Source organism: Podarcis filfolensis (assembly GCF_964270895.1).
Source record: "Podarcis filfolensis genome assembly, chromosome: 9".
Classification (NCBI taxonomy): domain Eukaryota; kingdom Metazoa; phylum Chordata; class Lepidosauria; order Squamata; family Lacertidae; genus Podarcis; species Podarcis filfolensis.
The window spans coordinates 67035373-67047650 of NC_139610.1; the positions used below are offsets into that span (position 1 = coordinate 67035373).

The window sequence follows — 12278 nt, forward strand, 5'->3', positions numbered from 1 at the left end:
TGTAGTCTCAGGAGTTTTGATTTTAGTATCTGTACTTTAAGACAGGTTTATTTTCACATTTTATTACCGTAATTTATGTCCTGTTAGACTATTATTATAATAATTCATTAAATTTCTATACCATCCTTCATCCAAAGATCACAAGACAGTTCACAATCTAAAAATACAAAAATACCTACCATAATAACAAACAAAAACAATACCCCATATGCTTCAGATAGAAGCCTTAGGGTAGCATATTACAAAATCAAGAGAGAGTTATTGCATCTGTATGATATGTGTGTTTGCACACATACCTGTTGTGTTTGCACACTTACCTATTGTCATGCACAGTTTTGTACTGATAGCTTATTATGTAAAATTACCTAGCATATTTGACAGGTACAGACAAATACATAGCATGTGAAAAGCATGACAAAACCAATATATGCTTTTAAAGTGTTCACTAGTGTATTCTGACTGTCCATAAAATTCTGGAAACAGCTTTAAGGCACACAGTGATTTCATAAGAAGTTGGAAATGAAATTTAGAATGAAGCTCCAATGGGAAGAGATCTGTCTTTTGATTATGGTGTTCTACAAGGTGCAATGAACACTAAAGTTGCGAAAGTTAATAAGTTTCCAATGTTGAGTGGAAAGGTTTGTTTCAGCATGGCAAAATTGTGAGTTTGAGCGCCTTCCTTTAATTACATAGCTATCTTTATGCTTCTGAATAGACCCTTGGATTTCAGTAAATAGTATGGTTGCTAAACATACTTTTGTAAAAAGTTTGTCAGAATGGGATCAGGTTTAGTATGTGGTAGACAAACTTTCATGTAAGTGGACTGAATTCCCTTTATCTGATTTTCTCTAGAGCTAATTATTGGAAGAAGCGTTGGATTGGCCTTGTCTTTAAAGTGAGGAAAAACACCAAGAGAAAAACACTCAAAACTAGCCGTGAGCTTAGAATTTAATGTTGTTGCTCTGACTCTTGTTCCACTAAAAACTTGGTGGGTTTGCTGTTTTCCGTAACCATGGTGAAATAATCTGTGCAAACAAGAATTAATGCAACAGACACTGCTAAATGTACAGAATGACCTGTAAAAATAAGTTTAACTGAAGAATCTGTATTCTATTTAAACATATTACCAAGCCTAGTCACTTCAGTCAGCATTGTGCCTAGTTCCTGACAAATAGGAAGTGAAGCTGATTAAAGAATGGATACTGCTTGATCTGATTTCACCATTTGCTCCACTTCTATCCTGCCCACCAGATGTAAATAAGTTACAGCATGTCAACCTTTTTACTGAAATAAGACTTTACAAGTGGAACTATTTTTAAAAAACAGTAATGCAGGCAGCTTGGCCTAAAATTCCTGTGTTAGCATTTAAACTTTTGGCAATCCTCTATGTTGATTAGGCACATGAACTTCAGGCAAGCTAAAATCAACTCTGACAATGATAATGGTGTCCTTTGTGTATTCAGTGTTTGCTGATCTCAAGTGAGTGGGTCTCCGGCATAGTGAGCATATTCATATGCAACAGGTGCTTCTGAGGAACCTATCCTTTTTCACAGAACAGGCATTACTCACATTCAGGCTGTACACCAGCTGCAGACTGGCATCTAGCACATTCAGCTAACTTTGTTTGAAATGCACTATGGATATATAAAAACATGCAAAATCGCTCCTTATTTGAACATGTTGGATTTCTTAAAAAACCTGGTGCTCGACCTTCCAACTCCTATTTTCAAGCAATTTCACTATCTTTTGTTCATCGATATTAGCTTGTCCTAGCTCTGGGATGGCCAATGCTCTGACATACTGCCATCAGCCTCAGCTGATATAGCCAAAGGTCAGGGATTATGGGAATTGTAGTCTTAACAGTATTTAGAGGGTGCTACATTGGCTACCCTTGCTCTAGCTAGGCAAGGATGTATGAACAGGGTGTTCAGCGGTTGCACCTTCTTAGTCCAGTTTTGTATAGCATTTTTGCTTCTCTTAAGGAAGAAAATAGAGTTTGAATGTATTATGTAGACGTCACAGCATCAGGAAAAATAAGGGTTCACAGTATTTTTCTGATGAGTGACAAAGTTGTCTGGATTAATCCATCCACATCTTACTCATAGGCCAGAGACAGAAACTTCTGTGCCTTACATATAGACTGATGTATAGATTTTCCCTTCACTGTTGCCACGATGGGGAAAAAATAATATAATCTTCCTAGCAAATAGCTTATTGGCACAGAAACTTTCTTAGATGTCGTGTTCACCGCCTTGTATTCTTACGGGTTTTATAGATCCCTGAGTGTCTGAATTCATAAACTTGGTACAAACTTTTAGGTTACACTTACCAGGATAGTCACAATCCTGTGGTTTCACTATTATTTCATGGTGATTAAACAAATGACATCTTTTAATGACATACTTGTTGGATATTGAAACAAAATGGGAGAACAGGATACAGTACAGTGGTACCTCGGGTTACATACACTTCAGGTTACAGACTCCGCTAACCCAGAAATTGTGCTGCGGCAGCAGCAGCAGGCCCCATTAGCTAAAGTGGTGCTTCAGGTTAAGAACAGTTTCAGGTTAAGTACGGACCTCCGGAACGAATTAAGTACTTAACCCGAGGTACCACTGTATTGGAAGTACTATGCTGGATTTTATTTACCTGCAGCTGGTTATGCAGTGATAATTGTGGGTATGGTCTACGGATAAAATTAAGCAAAGGCAAGGTTTATAATGGTCGCATTTAATATATTGCAATGGCTTGAATTTTTAATCTCTCACTGCATGGCTTGATTTCCCAATACACCCTTTCCTCAGCGTTTTTTTCCGAGAGAGCTATATTCCAAGAATTGTTTTGTTTGCCTTTTCTGTGTTGTACAAGGTTAAGACCTTTAAGCAAAGCTAGTACACGTTTAATAGTAACCTCATTTGGAAGCAAAGCTTCAGTTCCTTCTTAAGTCTGATCAAGTTCAGTGGCATGCAAAGTACTTCACCAGAGGACGTGATTGATCGGGTGTAGTTCAGATAAACATAAAGCCCCACAAGCTAAGCTTGGTTGTGAATAGGATTTGGCAGTTAGTGTCCTTCCTTGACAAATAATGTAATGCAAAATAAGAAGGCCAAACGTTCACCAGTCCAACAAATGGTATGAGCTATGCTTTACTAGTGGAATAACATGTGCGCGCCCCAATTGATACTCATGCAAAAGTGTGTTTAATGGCACAGTCTTACTATAAAAATGGAAATCTCATCACTGCCCATTTAACATAGCATAATTATGCAGCAATATTAAGCTACTGAAAAGGAAAACATCTGCTTTTGGCACTTTAGTAGAGGCATAAGTTTGAGGGCTAATTAGAAATGATGCTTATAAGATGTGATAGAGCTTTGAAGGCTGTCATGGGTGTTACATTTTGTTAACTTCTTCCAGTGTAAATGTATTAGTCGATTTTCTTAGGGATTGGGAGCTCATAAGCTGTGTTGTATATCTATCCATAATAGAATACATCAGGTTTCCAGCTCTTTTTTCTAACCACCAGTTTGCAAATGCTTCCCAAAAAGAACTGAACAGAGGATTTGCTTTGTAGAAAACATAACATCTGTGCTGTTTAGAATTATTACTTCTGGGGAAAGTAGTTGTTGCATTTTTTTTAGGTTTTGTAATTTTCCAGGCAAAACTATTCCATGTCAGGCCATTTGTAAGTACCAAGTTTTTGGTAAAGAAAGTGAGAACAATTGAATAAAAAAATGTCAAAACTAGAAACACCCTCCATAGAGTTAGTGGGTCATTGCAGTGTACTACTGAGGAGTAAGAAACACCCTCTCTAGTATGTTCAAATGGGATTTCTGTTAGACTGGTTTTTGACCGCTGACACTTTGGACTGGTAGTCCGTGTCTCTTCATGCTTAATGCTTCAAAGCTAGGACTTGGTGGTTGGTTGAACTAAGTTCAGTGTTTTTAATAAAACTTGGAATGATCCGATGAACTTTTTTAAAAGGTGTAAGCATATAAAATATATTCTCAGCCTTTTGGCTAAGAAATCATTTTCTGTTACGATAAAGTCAAACAGATATTATTATGTATTAATCAGCATAGCAATTTATTAGTGTTAGTTTCCTTTATGTTTACCACTATAAATATTTCTCAGCATTTATAGATAATTGCTGTAATGTAAGATAGCTGATGAAGTTATTAATCCCTTAGACTAGAACCACTGTGTTTGTTTGTTTGTTAAATTTTTATGCTGCCCTTCATCCAGAGATCTCAGGGTAGTTCACAGCATAAAAATGTAAAATAAAAACACTAAATACATGATTAAAAACAAAGCAAACCTATAATTCTCCCACCAAAAAAACCCACACCACACTTAAAAGAACATAGAATATTAATCAGCCTGGTTGAAGAAGAACATTTTTGCCTGGTGCCTAAAGGTGAACGTGTCAGGTAAGCTTTCCTGGGGGGAGAGCATTCCACAAGCAGGGAGCCACTGCAGAAAAGGCCCATTCTTGTATGACCATTCTCAGGGCCGTCTTTAGCATATGTGGCGCCGTGGTGCAAAGATCCCCTCAGTGCCCCCAAATTTAGGTTTTTTTAGGGGGCCTCCCAATGCAGGTGAAGCTCGAAAAATTAGAATATTGTGGAGAAGTTCATTTATTTCAGTAATTCAACTTAAAAGGTGAAACTAATATATGAGATAGACTCATGACATGCAAAGCAAAATATGTCAAGCCTCTATTTTTATTATAATTGTGATGATTATGGCGTACAGCTGATGAAAACCCCAAATTAACAATCTCAGAAAATTAGAATATTATGAAAAGGTACAGTAGCTATTCAATCCATAACCCCTGCAATGGGTTCCTGAGCCTTTAAATGTTCTCTCTGTCTAGTTCAGTAGGAAGCACAATCATGGGGAAGGCTGCTGACCTGACAGTTGTGCAGAAAGCCATCATTGAGACCCTCCATAAGGAGGGAAAGCCTCAAAAGGTAATTGCAGAAGAAGCTGGATGTTCCCAAAGTGCTGTATCAAAGCACATTAATGGAAAGTTATGCAGAAGGGAAAAGTGTGGAAGAAAAAGGTTCACAAGCAGCAGGGATGACCGCAGCCTGGAGAGGATTGTCAGGAAAAGACCATTCAAACGTGTTGGGGACTTTCACAAGGAGTGGACTGAGGCTGGAGTTAGTGCATCAAGAGCCACCACACACAGACGGATCCTGGAGATGGGCTTCAAATATCGTATTCCTCTTGTCAAGCCGCTCCTGAACAACAACGTCAGAAGCGTCTTACCTGGGCTAAAGAAAAAAAGAACTGGTCTGTTGCTCAGTGGTCCCAAGTCCTCTTTTCTGATGAGAGCAACTTTTGCATCTCATTTGGAAACCAAGGACCCAGAGTCTGGAGGAAGAATGGGGAGGCACACAATGCCAGATGCTTGAAGTCCCGTGTGAAGTTTCCACAGTCTGTGTTGATTTGGGGAGCCATGTCATCAGCTGGTGTTGGTCCACTGTGCTTCATTAAGTCCAGGGTCAACGCAGCCGTCTACCAGGAGATTTTGGAGCACTTCATGCTGCCTTCCACAAACGAGCTTTATGGGGATGCTGACTTCATTTTCCAGCAGGACTTGGCACCTGCCCACACTGCCAAAACTACCAAAACCTGGTTCAATGTGCATAGGATTACTTTGCTTGATTGGCCAGCAAACTCGCCTAACCTGAACCCCATAGAGAATCTATGGGGCATTGCCAAGAGAAAGATGAGAGACATGAGACCGAGCAATGCAGAAGAGCTGAAGGCTGCAATTGAAGCATCCTGTTCTTCCATAACACCTCAGCAGTTGCCACAGTCTGATAGCATCGATGCCACGCCACACTGAGGCAGTAATTGATGCAAAAGGGGCCCAAACCAAGTACTGAATACATATGCATGCTTCTACTTCTCAGAGGTCCAATATTGCTCTATTTGCAATCCTTGTTTTGCTGATTTCATTTAATATTCCAATTTTCTGATATTGTTAATTTGCGGTTTTCATCAGCTGTACGCCATAATCATCACAATTATAACAAAGATAGGCTTGACATATCTTGCTTTGCATGTCATGAGTCTATCTCATATATTAGTTTCACCTTTTAAGTTGAATTAATGAAATAAATGAACTTTTCCATGATATTCTAATTTTTCAAGTTTCACCTGTATACATGTGCAGTGCTCCTCTCAATGTAGCTTAATGTTCAGCAGCTTGTAGATAAAGGCAGCAGTTCCATGTAAATAGTTTGTAAAGCAAGTTAAAACCTGTTAATAGGCAGGTTTGCTGGATCTGATCCACGTTCTCTAGTGGATTTATGACTGTGTGGTATGAATTATTACACACTTGTGTGAGAATTTCTATCACATGATGATACTGCCTCAAGTGCCTTCGCAACTGCTTTCCAGTTGAATAAAGTTTAGCTTGTTTCTCTGCCTATACATAGTTTTATTTAAAAAAGGGAAGCCAACCCTCTTGCTTTGCAGACTTTCACCAGAGCAAATTAGTGAATGAAGACTTGCTTGCATATACAAGGCTTTATTTCTTGGAGCAAGTACTTGGGTTTCAAGGCTGCCTTCATTCTATAGAAATCTGAGTAAACAAAAAGCAAATGGAAGAGCTGCTCAGTCTCTTCAGCTGTGTGGATTCAGTGTCTCACATTTGCTTTTAAGAAAATAGAACTGTAAATTGAAGCTGTAAAATAAAGGGATCTGATAAACAAGCAAATCGTTTGGCAATTTAATGTGAGGGGTTATAACCCTGCACATGTTTTATTAAAGCAAAAATGGTAGATATATTTAAAGGTCTAATTTCATAACATATTAAAATGGTTGTCCAAGCTGCATTTTCACAATCTTTGCTACAATTGAAGTGTGCAGCTTGTTTGTATCTCAATGTTGCACAACTATGTGTCCTGGAATTGAATTTACAGAAGTATTTGTGTCTTTGAAACTGAAGACATCAGGTGATGCAACCTGTTGTTGACTAAGGTCTTGATTTATAGACCAGCTGGTTGCCATCTATGTGACCTCTTTCCTTACAGCTCTTGATCAGACCTCAACTAATAGTGGGTTTGCAGTCATTCCAAATAGATTTGGAGGCCTCTCTGAATTTCAGTTTGATAAACTAACCCCTGACAGCCCTTTCAGAGCCTAGAAATAGGGATGACCTCGGGGAAAAGTTGGTGTTCCCAGAGAAAAATGCATGGTTGAGTGTCTCTTTGTCCCCTTTCCTCCTCCCTCCAGCCAAAAGACTCTGGATACATCTAAATGGCTACAATACAGGACTCTGCATGTTTGATTAATTGATGCCTGATTAATGTTATCAAGAATAGGCAAATTATGGTAAAGCATTATTGGTAATTCTTTTATTTGAAGTTGTTGCAGCTAACCCTCAGTTCAGGGGTCTGAGTTGGCCTGCTAAGTAATATTTTCTCTTCCCCCTACCACCACTCCAAGATTCTACCTACTTAAAATGACAGTGCTGGAGTGGGCAGAGCCCAGTAGCCTCATATTGCCCCCCTCCCCAATCATCAGATTAACCATTCAATAGGAGGCTGTATGCCTGCGTGTGTCCACACATGCAGTGTGAGATGCCCACAACAATTTTTAGCTGTACCCACTGCTGGCATGCAGTTCCGAGAGATTTAGCCAAGGGCAAAAGTGGCCCTCTGGACAAAAAAGTTAGCCACCCCTGCTTTAGATGATGATGGAGATACAGAATTATCAGTTCCCACTATTGGAAATGTGACTTGACAAGTTCTTCTTCTTCTTCTTCTTCTTCTTCTTCTTCTTCTTCTTCTTCTTTTGTCTTTTTTTGGAACGCTCTGATTTTACTTTTCTTGTTGTTTGGTCTATTTGTAAATGCAAAGTGTGGCTAATTCTGGAGATTCAATAATCGGCACAAGAGGCATTCCCCACCCAGTAGAATGTTCCACTTTGTGTGAGACTTCTTTTGCATCCTTTTGTTGTGGAAACGTAACAAATTTGCCCCTTTTAAGGGTAAATTAAGACTAAAAAATTAAGTGGTAGAATGGAGTGCTGGTAAGACCCGGGGCCAGATCTCAGCTGATACACCTTATCCTTGCCTCAGGTTTTGGCTAGCACACATTTTAAATAGACAAGCTGCGCCAATTAAGGCTCTGATATCACAGGTTATTTTCCCCAAGTATTAAGCGCACCCCTGTACTCTGCCAGCTTGAGTCTATTTGAGGAAAACAGTATATCAAGAGTTGCTAAATATATTCCAGTATTGATTGTGGTTCTCCTCTGGGCAAGTATATAGCCATTTTCAAAGTTCGTCTTTGAGTGAAAATTGCCTCCAGGTGATCATTCAGGGAAATTTTGTAAATTGCTCTTTTTTTCTTTCTTTCTTTACACATAACTTTCATAGCATGTGAGACGCACCGGGTTAATAACTTACTGTATTTGCAAGATTTATGTTAATAGTTGTGCTGACTGCAGGCGGGGGGGGGGGGTGAAGGAAGAGAGCAATTACTAGCAAACTTGAGCCCTGTACTGAAGTTTCTATTTATTTGTGGTATGCTGGCTTTTTTACTTGTGTTAGAAGAACTCTCAGAAACATAACCTTGGTATTTTTTATAATAAAAACAACTAACCTTTTTGCAGTAAGGGTCATATTTACCCTTGGCCAAGCCTTTGTGGGTGCCGGTGCTGGGTATGGCCACCTTATCACCTCACAAAGTAAATTCACCCACCCACACCCCTTGGCTGATCCATGCAGATTAGTTGAAGTGGGGGAGGAGCTATTACCCCCTCCCAGCTTATCAAATGATCAATTGGATCATTGGGAAAGGGTTGGTTTGCATCTCTGTTCAGGTGCTGGGAGAAGCTTAAATGTCTCTACCTGCTCCAGTGTTGCATCTACTCTTTAATTTTATTTTTGCTGTCACCAGAATTAGTGGTGTCTTAGGGAGGCTGGAGGGAATATTGGGGATAGATAGGGCCAGATGTGCAGCTTTGGCTTAACATGTTAAAAGAACAGCTGGTGTGAAACTTCACAGAATGCGATAGAATGAAAGTTGCTTTCAGTAAACCACAAGGCAATTTTTTTTTTAAAAAAATAGATATTCTGAAAGGGACTGGACAGATCTTCAGGTCAATGTATTTATTTAACCTGTAAAACAAAGCTTTTTAAAATGAACAGTTAGAGCCCATAAATTAAACTAGGTGCTCCAGATTAGATGACAGAAACAACATTCTTAATTGTGCCCATATTCCAACTTTTCAGCTGCTCCATCTTAAGGTTTATTTTGTTGGTATTGAGTCAGGTCTGGTGGTTAAGGGGCTTTTGCACAATAATAATTAATGTCTACAGTAGTTTCTAGCCCTTATTTACTGGAAAATAGCATGTAACCCTGACCAAATTCTCTACAGAGTCATGTGCTTTCCCATGGATTATTTTTGTGTTATTTATAATACTTGCTGTAAATGGTTCACGGCACATTTTGTAGAAAACATACAGGGGAACCTGCATCAAAGGATTGCGTGTGTGGGAAGGGGGAATTGCAGTGTCCACCACAGTATATGTAGCCATATGGCTGGCATAAAATCACATTGTGTTTACCTGGCATGTTGTTCATACGTTTGACTAATGTTTTAACATGGACTAGCCATCGTAGCCGGGGGTGGGATGGTGGATTCTCTGTCATATTCACTGTCCTGCTGACTTCTGCCAACCAGGGGGAAAGGGAGCAAACTTTCTACCTATTTCATTGTGCCAACTCCAGGTTGGCACAGCACAGGGGTCTATTTTGTGTCCCTCACCAAAGCTGGCTTAGGATCCAGTAGTTTCATAATCATTTTTTGCTTTATTTATCTATATTCCACCTTTCTATGACAAGGTCTTTGTAAAGTGGCTTTCAAAAGTTAGCTTTAAAAGAGCACAATACAGGCAATGACGTTTTGCGCAGGGGTTACGTTCTTGACTCACGTGCGCATCGGCAGAGCGTGCATAAGTCCATTACGCCCCTTTTCCAGCCACTTCCGGGTTGCAGCCATGCACTCAGGCACGGTCACACACATCTTGGACAAGCGTAAACACACAACAGCTATGAACCAATTCAGCCAACAAAAAATAATTCAAGGACAGCCTTAAAAGCGTTCTTTTAAAAAGTCTTTAAGTTATTAAAACAATGTCTGGCTCCTAACCAGAAGGTTGGTGGTTTGTGCCCGCCCAGGGATGACTGGGGGAGGGATTCCTGCATTTCAGGGATTGGACTAGATGACCCTCAGGGTCTATTCAAACGCTACAGTTCTGATTCTATATGGAAATAGGTTATGTAATTCCAAAGAGAGAGCAGGGCCTCAGGCACCAGGAAACCATATAGATCCAGAAGTATTTGTGTGCAAACCATTTAAATAGCTGACACTGCTACCTCACACTAAAGCATCAAGAGCAGCATGTGGTGCAAACCTAACCAGTTACTGATTTGATCACTGATTTGAGAGCAGAGTAATTGAAGGCTCCTCCAACCACCATTGTCTTGGTCTAGCCCAGTGGTGGCCAAACTTGGCCCTCCAGCTGCTTCAGGACTACAATTCCCATCATCCCTGACCACTGGTCCTGTTAGCAGGGATGATGGGAGTTGTAGTCCCAAAACAGCTTTCCCTGAGACTTGTAGTTCTGTATCAGATGATCCAGGACAGAAGAGTTAAGCACTTGTGTCTCTTTTCTGATGCAAAGAAAAAGGGTTTTTTTCCGCTTCATGTTGCAAGGCGAGTTGAAAAGTGGGCTGCTTTGGTGGTACCATTCCACAGTGTCAATAACCTTTGAAATGGAGGGGCAGGCAGGATATGGCTGTTGCCCGTGCACTAGAGGAACGGCCAGCTGAAATTTCTCAGAATAATCATGCCCAAATGGGGCAGCTTCACATAAGATTTTTCCTACATGCTTTTTTTTTACTTCTCTTTAGGAAAATTGTATGTATACTGTATAAAACTGCAACTGGTTACATGCAGATAGGGATTAATCTATACAGTAGCTCTTCTATTCAGTGTGAGGAATGGAAAGAAAGAAGATGGGAACTGTTCTCAAAATGTGTGTCCGTCATGAAGTGGGTGGGGAAAGCTTAGCAAACTTGTGACAGGTGGAAGAATGATGTGTAGATTGCAACAGAGTATAATCCCAATTAGCATTGCTTGCTGGGGCTAATGAGATTTGGAGTCCAGTAACATCTGAAGGGTCACAGGTTTTCCATCCCTCCATCCATAAAATATTGTGTATTTAATGCTTGAGTTGTGTGTGACTCATAGGTTCTCCTGACTTGCTAACTAAGCCCTAGTGGTTTCCTACTTGCTGGCTTTTGTATTCTGCATCTCTAAGCACACATACATAGTACTGTGTTCCTAGAAGCCGAAGCATTTTAATTACCTGTAGGAATTTTTAGGAGTCAGGTGTAAAAGCATAAATAATTAAATGTATAGTATATATTAAAGCCTGTCATCTGCACCAGTTTGCAAAACATGTGGTGTATGCTAGCAAGGACAAGATGTATCACCAGAACCTGTAGGCATCAACATAATCTATTTCATGTGATCTGTGTACTATATTAGGACTTGAACAAACAGAAACTTAATGCATTACTTTTTATGCCATGAGTATTAATATCTATACCAAGAAAAGCATGCATAATATAGAAGTTCTGCCTAGTGCCAGCTTCATAAGCATATTGCAGTGGAAAAAAACCATTCACCCAGCCATTCCCTTGTGAGATGCCTGCAACACACATATGAACTGTGCCGCTTGTCATGCAGAAAGCTGTTGCTCCACCCCTTGCATGATGAGTGTGGGGCAACGGCAGCGCAAAACCAATCACCAGAATGCCCCAAACCCAGAACCTGTTAGTATTTCTTTCGTAGGGAAGTAGTCTTCTGAAAGCAGAATACTGTATCATAAATGGAAGTTTAGTCTAAACCAGTGGGTCCCAAACTTTCCCCTCATGGGCCACTTGAAAATCGCTAAGGGTCTTGGTGGACTACTTAAGGGTCATTCCACACCAATTTTGGACCAAAAAAATCTTAAAAAATTAATTAGAGATTATCTCATATGTATGTATACACACAAAAATTTTGAATAAAATCAGATACATGAGAGCACAATTGGGTATTAAAATCAGGTGATTTGGCGTGGAATGACCCTTAACTATTTTTCTGTTTGTTGTAGCAATTGCAATTCCATAGTGTTCAAGTTGTAATACAGCTGGCAACCACTTCACATGTGACTGATGGATACATGTCTGCTGACACATGCT

At 39.8% G+C, this 12278-nt stretch overlaps 1 protein-coding gene across 9 annotated transcripts in view; it reads left to right on the forward strand.

Annotated features, from left to right (window-relative positions):
- The window catches only part of CNOT6L (CCR4-NOT transcription complex subunit 6 like), a 38822-nt gene that overhangs the window by 4837 nt on the left and 21707 nt on the right, over nucleotides 1-12278 (forward strand). For 2 of the 9 annotated variants that reach the window (XM_083571395.1, XM_083571394.1), the window contains exon 2: nucleotides 853-935. The exons of 6 other annotated variants lie outside the window; for them this stretch is intronic. The gene's annotated coding sequence lies outside the window, so the exon portion shown is untranslated. Of the gene's footprint in view, nucleotides 1-852; nucleotides 936-12278 lie in introns of those variants that run through there. One more of the 9 variants, XM_083571390.1, reaches the window with a different exon arrangement.